The sequence below is a fragment of the Lycium barbarum genome, chromosome 11 (genome assembly GCF_019175385.1).
Source record: "Lycium barbarum isolate Lr01 chromosome 11, ASM1917538v2, whole genome shotgun sequence".
NCBI classification, from domain to species: domain Eukaryota; kingdom Viridiplantae; phylum Streptophyta; class Magnoliopsida; order Solanales; family Solanaceae; genus Lycium; species Lycium barbarum.
Window position 1 is genome coordinate 79070988 of NC_083347.1, and position 25256 is coordinate 79096243.

General features: G+C 39.5%; 1 long non-coding RNA gene across 1 annotated transcript; it reads left to right on the forward strand.

Moving 5' to 3' along the window:
• The first annotated feature begins 12074 nt into the window (after positions 1 to 12074).
• Positions 12075 to 14136, forward strand: LOC132620436 (uncharacterized). Its single transcript, XR_009574900.1, has 3 exons — positions 12075 to 12265; positions 12610 to 12660; positions 14065 to 14136. It is a non-coding gene; the product is annotated as an uncharacterized LOC132620436 (long non-coding RNA).
• The last annotated feature ends 11120 nt before the right edge of the window (positions 14137 to 25256 follow it).

Consider the following 25256-nt stretch of genomic DNA (forward strand, 5'->3'; position numbering starts at 1 on the left):
CTGGCAGAACCCGTGTTTGAATGGAAAAGTAATACAGCGTCTCCAAGAGGTAGGTTTATTTCCTACCTTAAGGTAAGAAAGATGATAGCTAATGGCTATATTTATCATTTAGTTCGAGTTCATGATACAGAAGCAAAGCCGCCGACTTTTCAATCTGTCCTAGTAGTAAACGAATTTCTGGATGTATTTCCAGATGAACTTCCAAGCCTTCCTCCGGAAAGGGAGATTGATTTTGCGATTGATGTGTTACCGGACACCAAGCCTATATCTATTCCTCCTTACCGAATGGCTCCTGCAGAGTTGAAAGAACTAAAGGCGCAATTGAAGGATTTGCTTGAGAAAGGATTTATTAGCCCTTGTTCATCACCATGGGGAGCACCTGTCCTATTTTTAAGAAAGAAAGATGGTTCCCTACGGATGTGCATTGACTATAGGCAATTGAACAAGGTGACAATAAAGAATAAATATCCGGTCCCAGGAATCGATGATTTGTTCGATCAGCTGTAGGGTGCTAAATGGTTTTCCAAAATTGAGTTGTGATCGGGGTATCACCAAGTGAGAGTTAGAGAGGAGGATACTCCGAAAATGGCCTTCAGAACTAGATATGGCCATTATGAATTTCGAGTGATGTCATTTGGGTTAACTAATGCCCCGGCAGTGTTTATGAATCTGATGAATAACGTATTCCGGGACTTTCTAGATCTATTTGTGATCGTGTTTATCGATGAAATCTTGGTATATTCTCGGTCAGAAACAGAGCATGCAGACCACTAGCGTATTGTCCTTGGAATTCTTCGGACTCGAAAATTGTATGCAAAAATTTTAAAATGCGAGTTTTGGTAAAATTATGTGACTTGTCTGGGCCATATTACCTCCGCTGAAGGCATTCAAGTAGATGTTCAAAAGATTGAGGCTGTGTAGACTTGTCCGAGGCCTACAACATCTACAGAGGTTCGAAGCTTTCTAGGGTTGGCAGGTTATTATAGAAGAATTGTGGGAGGATTTTCTTCCATTTCAGCACCATTAACGAAACTAACACAGAAATCGACAAAATTCCTATGGACCGATGCTTGTGAACGCATTTTCTAGGAATTGAAGGATAAATTAACTTCAGCCCCAGTCCTGACCCTCCCAGAAGAACCAGATGGTTATGTTGTTTATTGTGATGCCTCTGGCGTTGGGTTAGGCTATGTGTTGATGCAACACAGTAAAGTCATTGCCTACGCTTCAAGGCAGTTACGGAAACATGTGAAGAATTACCCAACCCATGTTCTTGAATTAGCAGCGGTTAATCATGCTCTGAAGATATGGAGACATTATTTGTATGGTGTACATATTGATATTTATACAGATCATAAAAGTGTCCAGTATATTTTCAAGCAGAAGGAGTTGAATCTACGACAGAGGCGATGGTTTGAATTGCTGAAGGATTATGATGTGAGTATTTTATATCATCCTGGAAAGGCGAATGTGGTAGCCGATGCACTTAGCCGCATATCAATGGGTAGTCTGTGTGAGGTTTCTCCGAAGAAGAAAGAATTAATCTGTGAGCTCCACCAGCTAGCTGGCCACGGAGTTCGTTTAATCGATTCAGGCAATATGGGAGTTGATATTCATAACCCAGTTGTTTCATCCTTAGACACAGAAGTGAAAAAGCGCCAATATGAAGATTTCCAGTTGAGTCATTATAGAGATACATTTCCTATGACAGAAAAATCTCCATTTGAAGTTTCGGCGGATGGAGTTCTCGGGTACCGAGGCAGGCTATGTGTTCCAAATGTTGCAGGACTATGTCGCCAGATTTTAGAAGAAGCTCATTACTCCCGTTATTCTTTTCATCCAGGAGCGACAAAGATATACCATGATCTTAAGCTGATGTATTGTTGGGGTGGAATGAAAAAGGATATCACAGAGTTTGTGGCTCAGTGCCTAAATTGCCAACAAGTGAAAGTTGAGCATCAGGAGCCAAGAGGGTTGTTGCAAGCCATGGAAATCCCAACCTGGAAATGGGAAGTGATCAACATGAATTTTATTGTAGGTTTTCCTTGCTCTTAGCGAAAGTATGACTCCATATGGGTAATGGTTGACAGACTCACCAAATCAGCTTATTTCCTTCCAGTCAGAACCACATATTCGGCAGAAGATTACGCAAAGTTGTATCTTAAGGAGATAGTGCGACTTCATGGTGTCCTAGTGTCCATTATTACTGACAGAGGAGCACAATTTTCAGCTAAATTCTAGAATTCTTTCCAAGAAGGCTTGGGTACTCAAGTAAGGCTTAGCACAGCGGTTCATCTAACAAGTGATGGGCAAGCCAAACGCACTATTCAGACTTTGGAAGATATGTTACGAGCATGCGTGCTAGATTTCGGTGGTAATTGGGATGACCATCTACCTCTTATTGAGTTTGCATACAACAACAGCTATCTTTCTAGTATTCAGATGGCCCCGTATGAAGCTCTATATAGAAGAAAGTGGAGATCCCCAATTGGGTGGTTTGAAGTAGGAGAGATACAACTAATAGGTCCAGAGTTGATTCAACAAGCGGTGCAAAAGATCAAGGTTATCCGAGATCGATTATTGACAGCCCAAAGTCACCAGAAATCTTATGCGGACAACCGTCGGTGAGACTTAGAATTCCAAGTTTATGATTGGGTATTCCTAAAGGTATCACCGATGAAAGGCGTGATGAGATTTGGCAAGAATGGAAAATTAAGTCCCCGATACATTGAACCTTATAAGATTGTCCGCAAGATATGCCAAGTGGCTTATGAACTAGACTTACCCCCAGAACTTTAATCTGTCCATCTAGTTTTCCCCATATCGATGCTCCATAACTGTATTAGAGATCCTACTAGAATCGTGCCTGTAGATGATGTTCAAGTTACGGAAAAGTTGGCTTATGAAGAGGTACCCATTTCCATACTAGATAGGCAAGTACGGAAACTTAAAAATAAAGAGGTAGCCATGGTTAAGGTCTAGTGGAGAAACAATAATCGAGAGGAAACCCGAGCCAATTAAACCAATATAGAACCTGAATCAATCAATGCATAAACGTAATGAGAGAATATGGATAGTATGCCTGTAACCCCATCTGGAGAGGACTCAAGATCCTATCGTCCGCCTAAAGCATATATACGAGGTTGGGTGCCACCTAAACTGGATGCTCCTCCTCTGCCCCTACCGCGGCCTGCCAGAGTCTGGTATTCTCCCACTATGGTAGCCGATATGGGAGATAGAGTACACATATTTGTGAGTGGTTTAGGGCCACATTTGTTCAAAGATTTCTTGACATCTTCATTGCAAGAGGGGATGGACATCTCCCGTATTCAGGCCCACGCCTAGAATTTAGAAGACCAGCAACAGCCGCAAAGTGGTGAGTGCGATATTGATAGAGGGTAGAGTAAGAGGGCCATATATGCTAGTAGTGAGTATAGAAGGGATCAGCAATAGTATTCCAGGTATTCGGGCCAGTCCGCGACTAGTGCACCTCCTCGGTTCGCGGGTAGGAGATTTGATCGCACCATTCATTCTAGTCCGGGTCAGAGTTCGAGGGTCTCAGGTTCCCAGTTTGGAGGTGATCCTAGCCAGAGGAGACCACCGGTTCCACGATGTAGTCAGTGCAGAAAATTACATTTGAGCCCGTATCGCCAAGGTTCAGATGTTTGTTATATTTGTGGACCGACTGGGCACGTGATGCGTGATTGTCCCTCGAGGCACGGTAGAGGTGGGGCTCAGCCCACAGGATCTCTTCTTCATTTGTGCGCAGACTTCCCAGGCTCCGGCAGGCTGCGATAGAGGCAGAGGAGGAGCATCCAGTTCAGGTGGCACCCAGCCCCTCATTTATGCTTTAGCCGGACGACAGGATCTTGAGTCCTCTCCAAATGTGGTTACGTGTATACTATCCATATTCTCTCATGACGTTTATGCATTGATTGATCCGGGTTCTACGTTGTCTTATATTACTCCTTTTATTGGTGGCCACATTGGGGTGAAACCCGAGCCAATTAAACCTTTCGAGGTATCTACTCCAGTTGGTGATCCAGTAATAGCTAAACAAGTGTATAAAAATTGTGTGATTGTGGTATGTGATCGTCTGACTGAAGTTAATTTGGTTGAGCTGGAATTGTTAGATTTTGAAGTGATTATGGGCATGGAATAGTTGTCCTCTTGTTATGCTAATGTTGATTGCAGAATGAAAACAGTTCGATTCCAATTCCCGGGAAAACCCGTGTTTGAATGGAAAGGTAATGCAGCGTCTCCAAGAGGTAGGTTTATTTCCTACCTTAAGGTAAGAAAGATGATAGCTAAAGGCTATATTTATCATTTAGTTCGAGTTCATGATACAAAAGCAAAGCCGCCGACTTTTCAATCCGTCCCGGTAGTAAACGAATTTTCGGATGTATTTTCACATGAACTTCCAAGCCTTCCTCCGGAAAGGGAGATTGATTTTGCGATTGATGTGATGCCGGACACCAATCCTATATCTATTCCTCCTTACCGAATGGCTCCTGCAGAGTTGAAAGAGCTAAACGCGCAATTGAAGGATTTGCTTGAGAAAGGATTTATTAGGCCCAGTTCATCACCGTTGTTATATCCCGTATTTTTGTGTATTCGGGAAAATTCGAAATAATGTTGATTTGTAAGGAATAAGGCCATATGTTGATTTGAATTAATATATGTGTGTGTTGTTCATGAAAAATATTAATGTGGAAGTGCCGAGGAAGGCCAAGGGCAAAATTGGAATTCCGGAAATTAGTTTCGGGAATTACAAAATATGATATATAAGCTAATTGGGCTTACAAATGAGAAATAAGAAGAGGCCCATTTCTTTGAGTGGTGGCCGGCCACATGAGGCCCAATCCACCAAAAAGTTATAAAATATTTCCATGTGATTGAATTATTATATAGTGGTCCTTATCTTATAGAATGTTCAAGAAGAAAATAAGACAAGGAAACAAGACAAACAAGAGCAAGAGTTCAAGGGCCATTCGACCAAGGCAAGGGGAAAATCACCCCTCCAAATTTTGATCCAAAAAAATTATTTTCTTGTGGTATTCCTACCATATTAAGGGCCCTCTACAACATGGTGCAATTGTTTGGGAAGGAAGAGCCCTTTTTTCTTCAATATGACAACATGTTTGAGTGAAGAAGATTGGAGAAAAAGGTAAGAATTCATTCCATATTATTATGTTATGAAGGTTTGTTTATGTTGTAATACATGGAAATGAGTAGGATTCATGAAAACATGGAAGTTTGCAAAGTGGGTGTGCATGTGTGCATGTGGCCGTGTGTATACTACATTGTATGCATGTGATGTGTTGAATTTTATGTTGCATTCTAGTTGTGTGTAGGATGGAATGTATATTGAGAATGAAAGTTGAATGAATTTGATGGAAGTTGGGAAAATGGAGTGTGGCCGTGTGGTATTTGAAATTGGAAAGTAGAAGTTTATGTCGTTTTAAGATGATTTTATGACATTATGGAAATGGAGTTGTTAAGGTGCAAATTATGATGATTGTTGATGAATTTGGGATATGGAAACATGTTATGAATAAGTATGTTAAAGATTAGAAGTTTTGAATGAATTATGACTTTGGTGGAAAGTTTGTATATTTGGTATATCTTGTGAATATTTCGTACAAATGATATGAAATGCTCCCAAATTATATTGTGACGGTCTTGGTTAATGATGAATGTGAAATCCTTGAGATTTGTTTGGGAATTTGAAGTTGAAACGGAAGTATTGCTTTATGTAGAAAAGAAGAATATTAACGTTAGATCTATTTGTTGTGATTCGTGATGTCTTTGGTATTGTGGGTTGTTGTTGTTGATATATTGAGCCGAGCTAAGCCTCGGGGGTGTTATAGGTATAGGGGAAGTGCTGCCGAAATTTCGGTAGACAAATATGAAGTTAAGTGAATTCTCAAGTCTTGCAATTCCTAATTGGTAACTATGACCAATTGTAGGTTTTTGGCAGAACGGAGTTTGATTTTGGGCAAGCGTAAGGAGCGCGAAAGGTATGTAAGGCTACCCCATTTCCTTCTTTTGGCATGTCCTAAGTATACTAGGTCGATATTTGAGCCCCGGGGGCAATCCTGCTCATGGAAATCCGAATTTGAAATCGAGTACTATTCACTCAATTGAAATGAACTATAAAACTCATATTTCGTTGGAAAGTGATCATAGGTCCGAAACTTTTGTAAATGTAATCGAATTGTTTCGAAACTTCCATGTATGATTCCATAGGCCCCAAATGTCCGTGATTCATGTCCGCCACCTCGACTTGACCCGAGGTGGGCCCGTTAACTCCGAGACTCTTTCGTTTGCTCTATAAGACTCATTTCTGTGTAATGTCGGTAAAGGGCTTTTGCTTATGAATTTGGCTACCGTAAAATAATGTTTTGATTGCCACGATATTCTAAACTATATTTTGAACCATAAATACCAGTTTGGAAACACTTTTGTGAAATGAACCCCGTATTGACTAATTGTTCGAACTACTTCGACTAATGAGTCAACATATGATTTTACCAAGTTTTAAAAAGTGTTTTGATATACAAATTGCATTAGTCGCTCACGACTCCGCTCGTGCCCTTATTATGACTTCGTTCACCGGTTCCCGGGCCGGCTATGGTTCGTGCGCGCTATGATAAATTCGGCCGTATGCTGTGTTACGGTTCTCGAGACCTCGCCATAGGGCCGGGTTCCGTTTGGAGTTATGCTGTGATATGGCTGGTGATATGTTATGACGATATGTGTGTTCGGGGATGTACGGAGATCTGAACCTTCTGGTGTTATGCTGTGTGTGGCACCAGCGTCGGAGTGGTGACCACGTTCCTGAGCTTTTGCATGATTTTATCTGCATTATGTATATATGTTCTTGGTACGGATTTTGATATACTGTTCAGTATCCCCTTTCCGTATCCTGTTTGTTTCCAGTTGTGGTTTACATTTCTGTACTCTATGCTTTACATACTCAGTACATCTTTCGTACTGACCCCCTTTTCTTCGAGGGGGGGGCTGCGTTTCGTGCCCTCAGGTACAGAGATTCGTGATCTGCCAGAGTAGGCCACACGTTCTGCTATTACAGAGTGCTCCTTTTGATCCGGAGCCCATATGTCGGTATATATCTCTTGTGATGTATATGCATCTGTATATTTGACTATTTGGGGTACGGCGGGGCCCTGTCCCGTCATATGTTTTCGTTCTGTATTGGTAGAGGCTTGTAGTCATATATGTGGGTCATGGGTCATTGTGTGTGCGCGTCTGTTTGTGATCTACGTCTTAGTGCGGTCCCGTTTACTATTATGGCCAAAACGGCCCATTTGTCTGTACACGTTTATGTATCTGGCGATGTATATTCCGCCAACCTATCAGATTTGGATACGGCCAGAATGGCCTGTATATTTGTATATGTGCTTATGATCGGCGATGTGTATTCCGCCGCTCCCTTCTGTTCTAATGTGATATTGTGGTACGCGTGACCGCTTAAGACAAGTTTTGATTTAAATTATGTTTAAAATGGCTATTATGAACTTTGAGCTAGGTTTGGGTCTGATAACTGGATATGTGAATCGGTCTGGGTGCCCAAGTAGGGTGCCAGTCGCGGCCCACGGGGCTGGGTCGTGACAACCGTGGGGAGCAGCTATCCTATTTGTGAGAAAGAAAGATGGTTCGCTACGGATATGCATCGACTATAGGCAGTTGAACAAGGTGTTACACCTCGGAAAAATCCTCCATTGTTTCCCAAGTGAATGGACCCGCGAAGAGTACGAGTATCCGATATTTTCATGAGTAAGAAATAACATTTGACGACCCTAAGTAAGATTCCGAAGGCAATTGCAATAAGAGATAGGTTATGCTCCATAATGAATAATTATAGGTTCTAAAAATGTGGAAAGTTGCAGACCTGCATTTTGGCCAGTTGCACGTAAAATGGAATACGGACCGTAAAGTGGTATACGGTCCGTAAACTGCCATGTCGTATTTTGGCTTCCAAAACTTCAACTTTCTACCAAATGAACAAATGGTTAAATACGACCAGAAATACGGACCGTAAAGTGGTTTACGGCCCGTAAACTGTGTCCGTAAATCACCATGTCTCAGCCTGAGTTTCTGGTTCTGTTATGATTAAATACGACCACGAAGGACGGTCCGTAAACTGGAATATAGACCGTAAACCAAGTTTACGACCACTGTGTTGTTCACTCCAGACCAGATTTTAAGTCATTAAATAAGGGATCCAAGTTTATTATTTCATTTCCACATTTCATCCCTTCTCTCTAAAACATCTCTCTACATTATTTCCACAAGATTTCAAGGATTATTAGTCATCAACAACACAAACCAAGTGAATCAAGTGTAAGGAAACCCATTAAGACCATTCAAGTCAAGAAATCTCATTGAAGGGAAACTAGGGTTTTTGCTCAAATGGAGTATTTCGACCAAGGCTCATTCCTACAATATCTAAGGTAAGATTTATGGTATTTATATGTTGTTTAAGGTATTTGAGAGTTAAAATTCTTGGACATTAGATGAGTATAGAAAAATGGGTCATGAATGATGAATAGTGACATTTTGAGAAATAGTTTGAGTTGAATTGTGACCCTTGTTGTGTTGTGATATGAATGTGTTATAAATGATGTTAAGATCATTAAAATGGGCATTTTATATGAATGGACGAAGTCGGGTGATATGACCATGAATATGGGTGAATTGGGAGCGAATTGAGAAATCTAGATAATGTGGTTAATGTAAATGATTAATGGCCATTGTTATGGTATAGTGAATGTATTGTTGACGTTTGGGAGTCGAATTAAGATATGGAGGAATGTTGTATAAATAAAGGAGATGCCGTCCGATTTTCTCTAACTTTAGCCATGTGTGCTAATTGTCGATTCTAACGATAGTATGACCTTTAATAAAGGTATAAACGCAAGCGTTGAAAGAGAACGTGCAAGTGATATAGTCGAACGAAAAGGTATGTAAATCTAACCCTTCTTTCATAAGGCATGGTTCTTTGGCCTAACGTCTAAATCTTCTATAAGTCTATGACTTCTTCAAATGATTGATCTTCCGAGCTAGTAAGCTCACGATGCTTGATGTGATACGATAGTACTAAGTTCCTCGTATGACGAGTAGGCCTATAAGATAGATGTAATGATAATGACGATGACAGTGATGATGTTATATCCCACATTTTGCGCCTTCGAATAATTCAAGACAATTGCGGGGGGCTGAGAGCAAGCCTATATTTTTAAACCTTGATTAGCACACAAGTTGTTTATAAGAGTTATGGATGCGGAAATATTGAGGAAGGCTAAGGGCAAGATTGAAAATTTGGAAAAAAATAGTTTTCATGAATTACAATTTGTCATGAAGTGATTGGGCTTGGAAAAATTAGAAAAAAAAAAAAAGAAAGAAGAGAGGCCCAACATAAGTGGTTGGCCGGCCATGGAAAAAGAAAGGGGCCCAAGCCCATTTTCTAATGTAATCCATGTGATAAATAGACAAAAAGGGGGCCATAATTCAAGAACATTCAAGAGAACACAAAAAAAAAAAAAAAAAAAAAGAGAGAGAGCAAAGGCTAGGGGCCATTCGGCCATGACCATGGAAAATTGAGGTCTTCAATTTTGATCCCAAAAAATATTTTCTCCTAACATTCCTACTAATTCAAGGGTCCTCTTCAACGTGGCATAATCGTTGAAACAAGAAAATCTCTCTTTGTTGCAAAATCACAACTCTAGCTAAGTGGAGAGGTTGAGAAGAAAAGGTAAGATTTAATCCTCTTTTATATGTTGTGGAAGGTTTGTTTATGTTGTAGTATGTAAGAATAGATGGAAACCATGAAATCATGCATGTTGGGGTTTGGCCGTGTGGTGTATATGTTGTGTAGGAAAGATGAACAAATTTCTATGTAGTAATTTGATTGTTGTAGATATGTATTCTATGATGAAAATGAGAATTTGATGATTCAAATTGATGTTGGAATTGTTACGGGCTGATTTGGAAGCCAACATAACCTTGGATTTGGGAGCAAGAAATGCATTGAAATTGCTCCTAGGGAAGTTGGGGAGTTTTCGGGTGAAGTATGGTATGTTGGTAGAATTGTTGAATATTGTGTAGGTTATTTGAATGTGTTCTTGAATTGTGTTTGAATGATCTTGGATTAGTAACGAATGTGTGAGCGTTAATATAAGCTTGAATGTACATAGTCGAATTGAATGTTGATGAACTATGTAGAGAAGAGGGTTACTAATGTTAGAATGCAAATTGGATTGATTGTTGATGTTATTAGTATGGTTGTTGGTATTGTTGTTGATGTTTTGGCCGAGTTGAAGTCTCGGGGATGTTGAATTTATAGGGGAAATGCTGCCCAAATTTCTGTAGAAAAGTGTTACTTTAAGATCTAAATCCTAAGGGCTTATGGTTAATGTTTGGTATTTGTGACCAATTGTAGATTTTGGGAAGTTCGGGACTTGAGTTTGGATTAGCGTAAGAAGCGAATAAGGTATGTAACGCTCTACCTTTCTTTCTTTTGGCATGTCCTAGTCATAATAGGCTATGATACGGGTCTTGGGGAAAACTCCATTCTTAGAAATCCGAGCATAATTATGACCCTTATTCATTTCAATGTAATTGAATTATGAACCCTATGCTTTGATATGCTTTGATGAAAAATAGCTTAAACACTTTTTACTTCTAAAAGAGTCTTGTGCCATAAAACGTCCGTAACTTTTACAAATAGAATCGGATTACCTCGAAACGTTCCTAAATGACTTCATAAGGCCTAATGTTCGTAATTTATGTACGCCACCTCAACTTGATCCGAGGTGGGCCCAAAATTCCCGAAACCTTCTTGTATTGTTCTATTTGACCCATTTCCGTACGATAATTAAAAGAAACCTTGGTTATTGTTCCGACTACTAAACGATAGTTGTTTTAAATATTCCATTGAATCCTATGATATATTTTGATATGTACAAACGATCTCAGAAGTCTTGCTTTGACAAAATCCGTCGTAACATCCGAAAGGGGTACGTACTATGACTACCGTCTGATTTCTTTTCTAAATGACCTGTCGTTCGAGCCATTCTGTCGAGTCTTTGCACATATTTATGATGCATACAGTTTCTCACTACTCTACTCGTGGATGCCTCAATGCTTCCTTCACTGAGCCCGGGCCAGGATATGTTATCACGCGTAATCCACTGCATTGTTCGTCGTGCCACGATGTGAGGGGGCAGGTATAGCATGTACATGGGTCCGGAGTATGATGTGCCATGTACATATATTCTGATGTTTGATGATATGATATGATATGTGCACATTCTGATATTTGATGATATGATATGATATGGTCATCTGATATGTTATGATTTGTTACGGAGTTATTCCCTACTCTGGAGTATGATGTGTTGTGGCGCCAGTGATGGGCTGGCGACCACGTTCTGTTCACCGAGTCCCATAATGGGGGCGGATATGGCATATGTTCTGACATGCATTACCTATGTTTTATGAGTAAGCATTTTTGATACTTCGGTTATTGCACTTATTTTCTGTACTCCCTGTTCAGACTATGATTCTGTTTATTGTATCTCATGCTTTATGTTATATCCCGTATTTTTAAACGTCAGATTATTTGCTAAGGTGGGGCCCACACATCGAGATTTTTTTTGGAACATCTGAAAAGTCATATGAATCACATATGTGAAGTTAAACACAACTCAAGAAGGACCCTTGGGCCAAATCAAAGTGGAAGCCCTCCAAACGAATATTTTTAAGAAAACGTTTTCGGGTGACCTGACTTTGAGGGGCAAGACCGGTATTATAAGTTTGGAATTTGGGAAAATACCAAGAAATCTAAGTTGTAGATAATTGAATTAGCTTTCCAACCATAGGTCGTGAGTTCCCAGGTGACATCGGAATAAGGAGATATGGACATTTTAAGGCAGAAAGGTCGAGATGAACAGTGAATTCGGCCCAACCCGATTTCAAATCGGGTCAGGCCCATTTCTATTGTCATTTAATGAAAAGTTTCGGTCTTCTCTCCACATTTCAGACCAAACACACCCATAAACATTCAGAACATTCTAGAGAGAGAAAGGGAGGAGAAATTTAGAGAGAAATCAATTTTGACCAAAATCTAAGCCCCGAATCGCGAAGCTCATGAAGAGAAAAGTGTTGTACGTCGCGTTGCCTTCAATTTGAGCTAAAAATCAGCCAAGAAGAAGATTGTTGAAGTGGTTGCTGCATACTTAAGGTAAGAATAAGGTCCTTTTTTCATTGTTAACAAGTTTATTTAGAGTTTTAACGGATTAGATCGGAGAAAATAGCGTTATAAACTTGTTATTGTTTTGTTGGGATTTATGGATTAAGGGGATATTTTAGGTGGATTAAATGGATGGAATTAGTTTAGTTATGATGTATAATAATTATTGCTATTGTTGTTGTTGGTATTTTTTAATGATGTGTGGCTAAGTTGGAATTTCGAGGAGTGTTAAGTTTGCAGGGGAGATGCTGCCCAAATTTTTGTAGACAAGTATTGGTTAAGATTGAATTCTTAAAGTTTTATGATTAATATTTGGTAAATGTGACCAATTGTAGATTTTGGAGGAAATGGGATTCGAATTTGGATAAGCGTAAAGGGCAAGTAAGGTATGTAAAGCTCTACCTATTCTTCTCTTGGCATGTCTTAGATGTGATAGGATTGGATTCGAGCCTCGGGGACGACTCTACTCTTCGGAATCTACGTCCGAATTTGCCCCTTTTTCATTTAGTAGAACTGAATTGAATATGTTATGAATAATTGGAAGAATTGCCTAAACATCTGGAACTTGCGCAAATAGGACCCGACTACCCGAAAACTCGTACAAGTGACATCATGAAATGTAATATACGTAAAATTATGTACGCCACCTCATTTGACCCGAGGTGGGCCCACTATTCCCGGATTTTTCTTATCTGTTCCGTTTGACTTATTATGAAGTAGCATCTGAAGGAAACTTTTGGCTACTCTTTTTGCTACTATACGACAGTTGTTTTAAATTATTTTGTAAGTCCCATAACGTATTTTGAAATATGAAAACGATTTCTGAAAGCCTATTTGACATAAACCATTGTGACATCTGAAAGACATATATTATGACTATCGCTCAATTTCTTATGTACATGATTTGACATCTGAATTATGCTATCGAGTCCCTGACTACTAAGCGATAATTGTTTTAACTATTCTATTGAATTCTACGATATTTTGATATGTACAAATAATCTCAGCATTTTTACCTTGACATCATCCGTCGTAACATCCGAAAGGTACGTACTATGACTATCGTCTGATTTCTTTTTATGACCTATCGTTCGGATTACCTTGTCGAGTCTTTTTGAATGTTTTATGATGCATATAGTTTCTCACTACTCTACTCGTGAATGCCTCAATACTTCCTTCACCGAGCCCAAGCCAGGATATGTTATCACGCGTATTCCACTGCATTGTTCGTCGTGCCTCGATGTGAGGGGGCAGGTATGTGTGTACATGGGTTGTGGAGTATGATGTGCCATGTACGCTTCTTCTGATATGCTATGATATGATATGATATGGCCATCTGATGTGCTATGATATGTGCACACTTTGATATGATATGATATGTTACGGAGCTATTTCCTAATCCGGAGTATGATGTGTTGTGGCGCCAGTGTTGGGGTGGCGACCACGTCTGTTCACCGAGTCCCATAATAGGGACCGGATATGGCATATGTTCTGACATGCATTATCTCTGCTCTATGAGTAAGCACTTTGATATTCTGATTACTGTACTTACTTTCTGTACTTCTGACTCTGATTATGATTCCTTCTGTTGTACGTCTGTACTCCCGATCCCGATCATGATACTGTCTGTTATACTTCGGTACCTCCGATTTTGATATGTTTTCATCTGTTATATTTCTGGATTTCTGGACCTGATTATGATTCTGTTTATTGTACTTTACGCTTTACATACTCAGTACATTTTTCGTACTGACCCCTCTTCTTCGGGGGCTGCGTTTCATGCCGCGCAGGTACACCCAGATGAGTTGAAGTTATTACAGAAGATGTTCCAGCGGAGTTGGCAGGCTCCATTTGCTCCCGGAGTGTTGCCGAGTCAGAGTTTGTAAATGTATGTTATGAATTCTGGATTTATGTTAGAGACTTTGCAGACAGAGTCGTGGGTATTGGTTATCAGTCTGTAAGCGGATCCATCAGCCGATATGTCGTTCTGTGTTATGTAGTAAATTTTATATAACTACGGATTTTGCCTAAAATTGAGAACGATAAAAGATGGATTTCGAAAGCTTAATATGTATTTTACTTTTATCTGATTTTCAGTGTCTGAAGAAATTATGTGTGTAATAAGAATTTGTGGGTTCGCTCGGCTCCGGATATGGGGTCGGGTGCCCATCACACCCTAGTGGAATTGGGGTGTGACACTTTACATACTCAGTACATATTCCGTACTAACCCCCTTTCTTCGGGGGCTGCGTTTCATGTCGCGCAGGTACACCCAGATGATGTGAAGTTATTGTAGAGGATGTTCCAGCAGAGTTGGCAAGCTCCATTTGCTCCTGGATTGCTGCCGAGTCAGAGTTTGCACGTTATGCTTTTTCTGGATTGATGTTAGAGACTTTGCAGACAGAGTCGTGGGTATAGTATGTCAGTTGTGTAAGTGGCTTCATCAGCCGATATGTCATTCTGTATTATGTGTTAAATTCTATATGATCACATATTCTGTTTAATTTGGAAAGCATCGAAAAAGAATATTTTGAGAGTTTATTATGTAATTTATCTTTATTTGATTTAAAAGTCTAATAAGATTATATGTGCCCTAAAGGTCTGTGGGTTCGCTCAGCTCCGGATGTGGGGCCAGGTGCCCATCACACCCTAGTGGAATTAGGGTGTGACAGATGATGATAGTAATGATGATGAGAATAATATGATGCTAAAGATGCCTACGAGCTATTATATGTATGTGTGCCTATGAAGGGCTATAATAGACCCCGAGCTTATGATGCCGGGCAGAATATATGTATATGAATATGTATAGAGTATGTATATGATTACGTAACGCGCTCACACCTCTGCAGATGGTACGGATAACCCTGATGCCTTGGTAGGGCCAGGTATGTATGACCTTGAGCCTTGGCTGGCCAAGTATGTATGAAACACCGAACCTTCATGGTCGGGCATGTTATATATATATATATATATATATATATATATATATATATATATATATATATATGCTATGTATATGACATCAATATGAGTACGAATATGTTATGAATATGAATATGAATGGAAACATGAATATGAATACGAAAATGAATGTGAAGGTAATTAAGTACGGATATGGATGTATGTACGCGGATACGCAATAGAAATGGAATGTCCTTGTGGAAAGCAAGTAAGTGCCATGACGACGATATTATTATCTCCCATCATGTGTTGTCTCATATGTTGTATATCATGCTTCTATATTGTTGTTGATCATGCTTTACATACTCAGTACATTCTTCGTACTGACGTCCTTTTGTTTGTGGACGCTGCGTCATGCCCGTAGGTGCAGAGGGAGACAGGCTCGATCCATAGCTACATTCTCAGAGACTACATAGCAGAGCTCCATTTCATTCGGAGCCATAGCTTTTGGGTACTTATTATTTTGTGTACATATTTATGGGCATAGCGGGGTCCTGTCCCGCTTATGTGATATGTTGTACTCCACTTAGAGACTTGTAGACATGTGTATGTGGTTAGATATGTTTGGCCTTGTCGGTCTATATTTTGTATATCATTTTGTTGGCCTCGTCGGCCCATGTACATTGATGTGGCATAGATGCATATGATGATATAAGAAATGTTATCGTCCAATGGGACTAGTATGATGGATGAATAGAAATGTACGTTTTACTATGTGGCTCACCTAGATGTTACGTGAAAGTATGTCAAGGGGTGCCCAGGTGGGATAGCACCGGGTGCTCATCGCGGCCCCCTAGTCGGGTCATGACACAAGGTAACGATAAAGAAAAAATATCTGCTCCCAAGAATCGATGATTTGTTCGATCAGCTGCAGGGTGCTAAATGGTTTTCCAAAATTGATTTGAGATCGGGGTATCACCAAGTGAGAGTTAGAGAAGAGGATATTTCGAAAACGACCTTCAGAACTAGATATGGCCATTATGAATTTTTAGTGCTATCGTTTGGGTTATGTCACGCCCCAAAACCCACCCTAGACGTGACCGGCATCCGACGTCATGAACAACATCGGAAGAACCTAAACGACATAATAATAATACTTGAACCCGCCAGGTTCAATATTCGCCTCCAACAATTTATAAATTAAATGTAACACATGAATTAAATCAGCGGAAGTCTTTATAAGCAATGGCCATCAACGTGGCAAACACCCATTAAGTCGTACGAGACTTTTGACAATCTACCAACAATTCTGACAACTATCTATGGAGCTTCTAAGAGACATAACAATCGTCAAACTTCGGGACGCAGCCCGGAAATCTAGAATAATAAATGAAACGGAAAGTGTCCCACGAACAAGGATGTGGGCTCACCAAATCCACAGCAGTAGCAAGTCCTATTAAGCGTCGAAAGTATCACGAACCTGCTCTTCTTCGTTACCTAACATACCATCAAAAACAACAATGGTATGCCTGAGTACTTTTGTACTCAGTGAGTGCCTCGGGGACAACAAGTATTATGAAAATAAAATATAATAATATATAAAGAAATCAGTTCTGAAAAAGATAGCATAAAAACAGCCATTCCACTTTGTGATTCTCAATATCATTTGTTAAACAGTTTACAAATCCATTAATCAATATAGAAACAAGTATTCAACATGTGTATCTCCATAAGAATTATCAAAAATCGATTATGAAGTCTTTTGTTAAGTTACAACTTTTAATTATGCCTTTCAAATTGATCATGATTGTCAACAACGGTTCCATGAGAGATTACGAATATTACACATATACGAATATTTTACATACTGACACAAGCCCAAGAATCAATCACATCGAGGGAATGACCGTAGGGTTCCCTTGTCACAACTCACCACAACGAATTATAAAGTATCGGTGACCACTCATCCTCCCGAATGGCTAGGCACACTGCGCAATACACCGAAATATAGATTCACGGTGGCTACTCTTCCTCCCGAATAGCAAGGCCATTAATGCACCCCAGGTAGCGAACCCGGGAGTGGCCACTCCTCCTCCCGAATGGCAAGGCAATTAATACACTAGGATCCATAGTGGCTACTCCTCCTCCCGAATAGCAAGGCAAACAGAACAACAAAGTCCATGGCATAGAAGCCGATTCACCAATTGTCTCAAAGCAGTCATACCGTCAATAACATTTAAGTTCATTACACATATCGATCAACGAAAGGCATATCAATTTAACTCTTTACCATTTACCATGCCAAGAATTTCACTTACGAATTCTATATCACTACAAGCCACTCACAGGAAACAAGATAGAAAGCAAGCCACTCATAGGCAAACTAATCAATCAATCGATACTCCTGGTTAGGAAACCACGGAGGCTAATCGTCCTCTGGACAAACACAATTTTACCATACAGTTACAAAAACACAAACAAAAATACAAATAATGTCATATTACTAAATTATCAATTATGGCTTAGGGCCGAACCTCACTTCTCAAGTCATCATCCCAAATAGAGGCATTTCAAGTTACCACCGATTGAGAATCTTATTCAAATATCTTATTCAAATTTCAAGTTTAAGAAACCCATTTTACAACAAAACAAGTTGAAGGTCTAACCTTTAGAAGATTTAAGTTCAATCATCCAATAATGGGGAAAAGCGAGTTTCACAAAGTAGTATAGTTCGTGTAAGGTTCGATGCGGGCTTGACCCTACACACGCATGACCTTGTCTAAAAGAAATCATCTTTGTAGTCAAATTATCATTACGGAGCATTATGCCATATTGAAAGGATAAGTTATTCCGACCAATGTTTGAAAACGTATAACTTCTTTACGAAAGATTTCCATGTCTTAAATCATCAATGAGAATATCATTACCAACCCTTAACCATCATTATTAAACATATCTTATAGAGGAAAACATTCATAATATCACATACATATATAGGGTTTGCTACAATCTAGGTTTAATGTGGGTTTGTCCCCTCACACACATTAATCACCATTTAAACATGAATTAGAGTTCAAGGAACATGAAAAGATTTCTTTTCCTTTCATTCATTAAAGGATCTTGAATAATATTTATACTTCCAAATTCAAGAACAACAACATCAACAACAATCTCAACAATTATTTTATATCAATATCCAACTAATTCTATCCATTTAATCATACCAAAACAGCCCACAAATCATTTGATATCCAAAAATCATAACCGAGCTTTCAATGCCATTTTCTCTATTCTAACCCGTCAAATCTATCAATGATAAGGGTAAGAACATTATTAAAATCTTAGACATACATTAGGGTTTTGTATGAGAAGTTCACCCTTTCTATTCAATAAAGAACCTTCAAGAAAAGAAGTCATGCATTCCAAAATAAGATTTTTCAAAAGAGACATACGAATCAAAATCAAAGAGTTTATAAAAAAAAATCGATCAAAAGAGTATGTTCAAAAGAGGCATACCTTAATTTGTTAAACAAGATTTAACAATTCACTTTTCTATTGAAGAACACCCAAAACCTAGCTTGAATCACTTTGGAAGGAAATATGTTGCAAACCCTTAATTGCTCCAAAACCTGAATTAAAGACTTGAATTTTGGAGAAGATTTCCCAGATCTTGATTCTTGAATCTTGAGATGGGTTTTCTTGAAAACCTTATATTAGGAATGATGATTTATTGTTTAGATTACAAGGATATATGTTAGAATTGAGTTGGAATAATTAGAATGGACTTACCTTGGTGTTCTTGATGTTGGAGGAGAGTAGGAGGTCGTTCTAGGGTTTGAAGGAATGAAAAATAATGAGTTGAACTGATATGGACGAATATATATTGTTCTGTGAAAGTGAAATTTACGACCTGAACACTGCTGGTCGTAAAGTCAGTTTACGGGCCGTAAATTGATTTACGGACCGTATTCTGCACTTTGGACTGCACTGTGTCGCTTCAGTAAAATGACCATAACTCCTTGCACAGATGTCCGTTTGACCCCCGTAAGATACCGTTGGAAAGGTATTTCAATGCTCTACAACTTTCATCAAGGAAGTTTTCCCAAATTCCAAACAAGTTTTGAAATACGGGCCGTAAAGTGAAATACGGTCCGTATTTAACCATATGACCTCAAAATGTCAAATTCCAAAATGTTCAGAAATTCTTGGTTTCCGTTTATGGGCACTGTTCATGGTCGTAAATTGAAATACGGTCACTGTTCATGGGCGTAAACCACCATATCACAACTGAACAGAAAAATTTCAATTTCCACATTCTTTATCTGATGTTCTAAGTCTAGGATCGTGGTCAAAACTTTCGTTAAAGGTACGGGGTGTTACAGGTTAACTAATGCCCCGGCAGTGTTTATGATCTGATGAATGACGTATTCAGGCCCTTTCTAGATATATTTGTGATCGTGTTCATCGATGACATCTTGGTATATTCTTGGTCAAAAACAGAGCATGCAACCCACTTGCGTATTGTCCTTGGAATTCTTCGGACTCGACAATATATATATATATATATATATATTGTATGAAAAAATTTCAAAATGCGTGTTTTGGCGAAATCTGTGACTTTTGTGGGCCATATTATCTCAGTTGATGGCATTCGAGTAGATGTTCAAAAGATTGAAGCTGTGAAGACTTGGCCAAGGCCTACAACACCTACAGAGGTTCGAAGCTTTCTAGGATTGGCAGGTTATTAAAGAATATTTGTGGAAGGATTTTCTTCCATTTCAGCACCATTAACGAAACTAACACAGAAATCGGCAAAATTCCAGTGGGCCGATGCTTGTGAACGCAGTTTCCAGGAATTGAAGGATAAATTAACTTCAGCCCCAGTCCTGACCCTCCCAGAAAGACAAGATGGTTATGTTGTGTATTGTGATGCCTCTGGCTTTGGGTTAGGCTGTGTGTTGATGCAACACGGTAAAGTCATTGCCTATGCTTCAAGGCAGTTGCGGAAAAATGAGAAGAATTACCCGACCCATGATCTTGAATTAGCAGCGGTTATTCATGCTCTAAAGATATGGAGACATTATTTGTATGGTGTACATGTTGATATTTATACAGATCATAAAAGTCTCCAGTATATATTCAAGCAGAAGGAGTTGAATCTACGGCAGAGGCGATGTTAGAATTGCTGAAGGATTATGATGTGAGTATTTTATATCATCCTGGAAAGGCGAATGTGGTAGCCGATGCACTTAGCCGTAAATCAATGGGTAGTCTGTGTGAGGTTTCTCCGAAGAAAAAAGAATTAATCCGTGAGCTCCAGCAGCTAGCTAGCCTCGGAGATCGTTTAATCGATTCAGGCAATGTGGGAGTTGATATTCATAACCCAGCTGTTTCATCCTTAGACACATAGGTCAAAAGGCGCCAATATGAAGACTCCCAGATGATTCATTATAGAGTTACATTTCTTGAGAAAGAAAAGTCACCATTTGAAGTCTCGGCGGATGGAGTTCTCAAGTACCGAGGCAGGCTATGTGTTCCAAATGTTGCAGGACTATGTCGCCAGATTTTAGAAGAAGCTCATTACTCGTGTTATTCTATTCATCCAGGAGCGACAAAGATGTACCATGATCTTAAGCTGATGTATTGTTGGGATGGAATGAAAAAGGATATCACAGAGTTTGTGGCTCAGTGCCCAAATTGCCAACAAGTGAAAGTTGAGCATCAGAAGCCAGTAAGCCTGTTGCAAGCCATGGAAATCCCAACCTGGAAATGGGAAGTGATCAACATGGATTTTATTGTAGGTTTGCCATGCTCTTGGCGAAAGTATGACTCCATATGGGTAATTGTTGATAGACTCACGAAATCAGCTCATTTCCTTCCAGTCAGAACCACATATTCGGCAGTTATGCAAAGTTGTATCTTAAGGAGATAGTGCGACTTCATGGTGTCCCAGTGTCCATTATTACTGACAGAGGAGCACAATTTACAGCTAAATTCTTGAAGTCTTTCCAAGAAGGATTGGGTACTCAGGTAAGGCTTAGCACAGCGTTTCATCTACAAACTGATGGGCAAGTCGAACACACTATTCAGACTTTGGAAGATATGTTACGGGCATGCGTACTAGATTTCGGTGGTAATTGGGATGACCATCTACCTCTTATTGAGTTTGCATACAACAACAGCTATCATTCCAGTATTCAGATGGCCCCGTATGAAGCTCTATATGGAAGAAAGTGGAGATCCCCAATTGGGTGGTTTGAAGTAGGAGAGATACAACTAATAGGTCTGGAGTTGATTCAACAAGCGGTGGAAAAGATCAAGGTTATCCAAGATCGATTATTGACAGCACAAAGTCGCTAGAAATCTTATGCGGACAACCGTCGGTGAGACTTAGAATTCCAAGTTGATGATTGGGTATTCCTGAAAGTATCACCGATGAAAGGCTTGATGAGATTTGGCAAGAAGGGAAAATTAATTCCCCGATACATTGAACCTTATAAGATTATCCGCAAGATAGGCCAAGTGGCTTATGAACTAGACTTACCCCCAGAACTTGAATCAGTCTATCTAGTTTTCCCCGTATCGATGCTCCGTAAGTGTATCCGAGATCCTACTAGAATCGTGCATGTAGATGATGTTCAAGTTATGGAAAAGTTGGCTTATGAAGAGGTACCTATTGCCATACTAGATAGGCAAGTACGGAAACTTAGAAATAAAGAGATAGCCTCGGTTAAGGTCTTGTGGCAAAACAATAATCGAGAGGAAATGACTTGGGAAGCGGAAAAATATATGAAGTCCAAGTACCCACACTTGTTTCCACCCCCGGAAGAGATTCAAGATGAGACGCCATTACCATAAGCTATGTAATGCTTTCTTTTAATGCTCTTGGATCGCGTGTAACCATATTTTCTTGCTATTATGTTGTAGCCCTGTGAGGCGATGTTATTGTGGGTTGTTGTGACAGGATGGCGGTGCCATGTTACAGGGGAAGCTTTGGCGAAATTTTTGTAGAATTACCGAGAACTTAACATTCGAGGACGAATGTTTTTAAAGGGGGGAAGAGTGTTACACCTCAGAAAATTTCATGTCGTTGCGCGGTAAATAGACTAACGCAGGGTAAGAAGTATATGATGTTCCTACCTGTAAGAAAGGGTACTCATTGATTCTAATTAATATTCCAAAGACATTTGAGGCAAGAGAAGAAAGTTAGTTGAGGAAGACAAGGAATGAGTCGTGTTTTGGAAAGGTTTAGAAAGAACCAGGCTAATGTTGATTTAATTGTGTTTTGAGGAAGAGTTGTAATGCTCTTTCGATTGTTAATGAAGTGTTAAACAAGTGCTAATATGGTTCCATATGGATTGGAGATTAAACGAAACGACGAGACTAACTTCGAAAAAATTGAGTTATACGACCACTTATACGGTCTGTATAACTTTATACAGTCCGTATAAGGGTCCGTATAACCTCGACAGGAAGGGAAAATCCTTGATGGTGAAGTACGGTCACTTATACGGACCGTATAATGTTATACGGACCACATAAGTGTCCGTATAACACGATCAGGACAGTTTTTTTTCCAAGTATAAATATAAGTTCCCACTTCTAAATTTTCATTTTTACATCTTCTCCACTTCTCTCAAGGCCTCCAGAAGGTTCCACACATTTCATTAACATAAATTCAAGGGAAAACAAAGATCAACTACCAAAGACTAGTAGAATCAAGTGCAAGAATGCTAATTAGGGTTGATGGAAGCTAGAAATTTCTTTGGATGTGAAGCTAGGGTTTTCTCCAAGTGAAGCATTTCCATCCAAAACCCATTCCATCACAATCAAAGGTGATTTTATGTTCATTTCATTCTATTAAGAGTATTTAATGGTTGAAAGACTTGGATTATGGAAGAAAGTAGAAAATGGTTACAAATATGAGAATAGTGGAATTCTTGAATGGTAACTTGACTTGAATCATAGTTCTTGACATGTTATGGGTATAATCTCGTTATGAATGATATTAAGAATGTTGAAGAAGTATTATATGTGAATGAATGTGACGTTGGGTGATAACCATGGTTATGGATGACTTTGAGAGGAGATTTTGAAAATTGAATAATGACTAACTTAACGAAGTTCATTTATTATGATATTGTGGGTGTGTTGTTGATGTTTGGGAGTTGTCATATTATATGGAGAAAGTTATAGAAACAAAGGAGATGCTGCCCAATTTTCATTAGCTTTAGCTTAAGCTTAAGCATGTTTCCAGTTATCTAGCCTTAGTACGAGCTCTCTTGAATGTAGAACCGCGAACATTGGAGGGAAGCGTTTAATCAATAAAGTTAGAGAGGCGTAAAGGTAGGTGAGGCTAGTCCCTTCTTTTTCTAAGGCATGGTTCCTATAATATGACATTCCTTTATCTTCCCATGACTTTCTCATATTCCGAAAATTATAAGTTTGTGGCTATCAAGGGCTACTCATAAGATAATGAGAAGAGACATGTTATGAACGTGATAATGATGACGATGAATCCAAATCTAGAGACCCTAAAGCACATGATATGATACTCTTATGAAGCTAATGATCCTTACATGATTCCTTGATGTTATTCATTGTTGTTGGACTCACCTTATAATGCTAGTTCCTTCAAGGTGAGACATGATGATCATGACCACTCCATAATGGAATCGGGGGTTCTCTACCTTACGTCACCCCGATAGAGTTATAGCATTTAATTGATTTTAATGCATGCTTTATGATAAGTATATAATGATGAGATTACACCGTACCTAGATGGTCGGGCATGACACCGCTAAGGCGGGCGGCTTATGATTACACTGTGCCTAGATCGCCGGGCATGACACCGCTAAGGCGGGAGGCTTATGATAACACCGTGACCATTTGGCCGGACATGACACCACTAGTTGGCAGTGTGCGATAGTTACCCGGACGCAGGTTAACGATGATGGTATATTTGATTTGCATAATATATGTTTTCCTTTAAAAGTTAAGTAGGCATAGTATTCGCCTTAAGAGGCAATTGACGTACAGGTTATATCTTCACCTCATGTTTCATTATTTCTTTATTATGCTAGTATTATTCATGCCTTACATACTCAGTACATTTTCCGTACTAACGTCCTTTCTTTTTGGACATTGTGTTCATGCCCATAGGTAGACAGGGAGGTGGCCCAGATTCTTAGGAGTTACTCAGCAAATTCACAGGAACACTCCACTATTTCGGAGGTGCCATTTTGATACATTATTTTGTGTTTATATTCGGGTATGACGGGGTCCTGTCCCGTCCTTATGTCTCAGTACTCTAGTAGAGGCTCGTAGATACGGATGCGTGGGTAGTTTTTGTCTTATGGATACATCAGTGTATATTTTTGTATATCATTTTTACAGCCGTAAGGGCTTATGTATATTTATGTATTGCCTTGGAGATTATGTGTGTCCAGGATGGGTATGATGATTAGCGTAATGAGTGGTGCTCGGTAGTCAGCTCCGGGTACCCGTCATGGCCCCTTAGTCAGGTCGTGACAGTTGAGTCCGAGGTACATTGGGCTATTTGAGATCCTTGATCGTGTAGGCGATGTTTCTTATGAGTTGGTCTTGCCACCTGGCTTGGCAAGCGTTCATCAAGTTTTTCATGTGTCTATGCTTAAGAAATATCATGTCGATGGTACTTATAATGTTCGTTGGGACTCGGTATTGCTTGATGAGAATTTGACTTATGAGGAGGAACCTATTGTGATTTTAAATAAGTAGGTTCGAAAGTTGAGGTCTAAGGAGATAGCTTCTGTGAAGGTAAAATAGAAGCATCGTCCTATTAAGGAGGCCATTTGGGTGACTGAGTCTGACATGCGTAGCCGATATCTTCAGTTGTTTACCGATTCAGGTACTTTTTTGTTCTTTTCCTTTCATCGCTCGAGGACGAGCAATGGTTTAATTGGTATTTGATGTAACGACCCGTTTAGTCGTTATAGTCTTTTAGGTACTTTTGACCCTTCCTCGAGCTTGTTTAGCTCACATTTGACCCGATGGGATCGTTGGCACGCTTCTTGAGGTATTTGAGATGTATGATTTG